The following is a 3103-nucleotide window of genomic DNA, read 5'->3' as shown; positions in this document are numbered from 1 at the left end:
TAGCTCAGCGACAATCTTCCTCAAGCAAAAAGAGGAGGACTGGCAATATATGTTAGCTCAGGGCCAATCTGCCTTGGCAAAAAGAGGATTGGCATCGGATGTTAGCTCAGGGCTGATCTTCCTCATGAAAAAAGAAAAATTTTTGTCTTACATGCATCTTTAATCTCTCTAGAATTTATTTGTATGCATAATGAGAGTTGGGTCCAACTGTGTTTTCTTCCAGATGGATAGTAGGTTTTGCCAGCACCGTTTATTAAACCAACCATCCTTTCCCCCGCTGAATTGATCCTGTCTTTCTTATATTAAATTCTCATATACCCTGAGATCTAGTTCTTGATAGTCCATTTGTTCCACTGAACTGTCTGTTCCCATGCCAATGTCTTAGGAACTTAACCACAAGGATTTCATAGTCGGCTCTCACATCTGAAGCAAATCTTCCTTTTTCTTTTTGTACTTCTCTTTTGGCTATTCCTGGATATTTCTACTTCTATATAAATTTTATGACCATTTTATCCTAAATAAAACAAACAAACAAAAAAGGAACTGTAGAGATCCTAACTGGAAGTTCGTTAAATGTATATGTTAATTTGGAGAGAACTGACTGTTTAATGAAACTCAGTTCCCCCACTCAAGAGCATGCTGTCGCCATTTGTTTGGATCGTGATTTGGACTTTTTCATACAGTCCTATACCTTACTTATGAAATGTACACATGTTCTATGTTTTTGGTCACAATCATTCATTCAACAAAGATTTATTTAGCACCTACTATGTGCCAGGCACTGCTCCAGGTACTGAGGATACTGACAAATAAAAAGACAGTCTTCACTCAAGAGTAGCTTACATATTGTGAAGGTAGCACTTTTCCCCATTTTCTTTCCCAGGAGCTCACTTCAGATGTGGGGAGCCTCGATGTAGAATACTTGTTTCTCAGCACCTCACCACATTCTTAGCGCTAGTGTTTTAATTAGAGTCAAAATATATATAAAAAGTATATAAAATATATACAAAATATATAGTTTTCTCTCTTCTTCTCCAGGATTTGTACTGATTACTTCATTTTCTTTTCCTATTTGTTGCATTTTCTAGAACCTCCAAAACAGTGTTAAATAATGCTAGTGATGGTGGGTATCACCAGCTAGTCCTGATCTTTGAAGTTGTCTTAGTGTTTCACAATTTAAAATATTTACTATTGGTTTTGTTAAATAACCTTTCTCATATTTAAAGATTCTCCTTTCCTATTTTATTTAGATTATTATATTCTATTATATTATTTAGATTATATTAGATTAGATTATTATATTAAAGGCATTATATTAAGAATGGCTTTTCCACATCTATTGAAAGCTTTATATGTTTTTCTTTTCTGTTACTTTAATAACAGTGTTGATTCCAAACCACCTTGCATTCCTAGAATAAACCTTACTTGGTCAAAGTTTATTATTCTTTTGCTACATTGTTAGATTTCCTCTGTTTTTTTTTTTTTTGCCTGGGTACAGTGTACTTTACTGATGGTACGTGACAAGGTAAAGCTTCCTAAGCCCCTCCCCTTCTTCAAGGGTTCTGGGATGGACACCGTGCCGAAGACCGAAGAGTCTCAGTGTGTTGGGGGATAGAGTTGGGGCAAGAATTCCCCAGCAGCTGAGGACCTCTCCCTTCCTCTCATGCTGTCACTGAGGCTGATGGGCCTAGGCTTTTACTCTTGGAGGCCATGTGGACCGTTAAGGGCCACCACCCTGTTGCTACAGTCAAATTCATTGTCCTCCCAGGAAATGAGCTTGACAAAGTGGTCATTTAGAGCAATGCTGGCCCCGGTGCTGAAAGTGGAAGAGTGGGCGTCACTGTTCAAGTCACAGGAGATAACCTGTACTCAGCAAAGCCCAGGATGCCCGTTAGGGGGCCCTCTGATGCCCAGTTCACCACCTTATTGATGTCATCATATTTGACAGCGTTTTCTAGATGGCAGGTCAGATCCATGATCAACACATTAGGGGTGGGGACACAGAAGGCCATGCCAGTGAGCTTCCCATTCAGCTCAGGGATGACTTTGCCCACAGTCTTAGCAGCACCGGTAGGTGCAGGGGTGGCCATCATGCCACAGCTTCCCAGAGGGGCCATTCACAGTCTTCTGTGTGGCAGTGAAGGCATAGACTGTGGCCATGAGTCCCTCCACGATGCCAAAGTTGTCAAGGATGATGTTGGCCAGGGGGTTGAGCAATTGCTGATACAGGAGGCATTGCTGACAATCTTGAAGGAGTTGTCATACTTCTCATGGCTCACACTCATCACAAACTTGCAGGCATCAACAGATGGGGCAGAGATGATGACCTTTTGGGCTCTACCTTGCAAGTGAGCTCCAGCCTTCTCCAAGGTAGAGAAGACACCAGTGGACTCCACAACAGATTTAGCACCAACTTGACCTGATTTGATGTTGGCAGGATCTTGCTCCTGGAAGATGGAGATGGGCTTTCCAATGATGACAAGCTTCCTATTCTCAGCCTTGACTGTGCTATTGAACTTGCCATGTGTGGAATTATACTGGAACATATAGACCATGTAGTTGAGGTCAATGAAGGGGTCACTGATGACGACAAGATCCACTTTGTCAGAGTTAAAAACATCCCTGGTTACTAGGCGCCCAGTACAGCCAAATCCATTCACTTAGACCTTCACCGTCATGTGTGAGGGGTGATGTGGCTGTCTACCAAATGGGGAAGAGCAGAGAGCTTAGATTTCTTTTACCAGTATTTTTTAGAAATTTTCATTTGTTCAGTGAGATTGATGTATTATTTTATTTTTGTATATTTAATATCAGGTTTTAAGATTAAATTTATGCTGAATTCATAAAATGAATTGCAGAGCTCCCATCTCCCACCTCACCTCACAACCCCATGATATAGAACTGTGCTAACCCAAAGCATGTTTCATGAACTAGCAACACGGACATCACCTGGATGCCAAGCTCACTTCCTGGAGCTTGTTAGAAACGCAGAATCTCGGGCCCCAACCCAGGCCTATGGAATCAGAATATGCATCATGAACAAGATCCCCAGGTGAGCTGTAAGCACAGTAAGGTGGGAGAAGCTCTGATACAAAATAGTTTA

At 41.3% G+C, this 3103-nt stretch overlaps 1 pseudogene; it reads right to left on the bottom strand.

The window, feature by feature from the left end:
- Positions 1-1349: 1349 nt before the first annotated feature.
- LOC101396934 (glyceraldehyde-3-phosphate dehydrogenase pseudogene) lies at positions 1350-2678 on the bottom strand (annotated as a pseudogene).
- Between the last annotated feature and the right edge of the window lie 425 nt (positions 2679-3103).

This window comes from Ceratotherium simum, chromosome 33 (genome assembly GCF_057802395.1).
Source record: "Ceratotherium simum simum isolate JZ-2026a chromosome 33, ASM5780239v1, whole genome shotgun sequence".
NCBI classification, from domain to species: domain Eukaryota; kingdom Metazoa; phylum Chordata; class Mammalia; order Perissodactyla; family Rhinocerotidae; genus Ceratotherium; species Ceratotherium simum.
The sequence above is the reverse complement of the archived record's forward strand: the minus strand, read 5'-3'. Positions and strand labels throughout refer to the sequence as shown.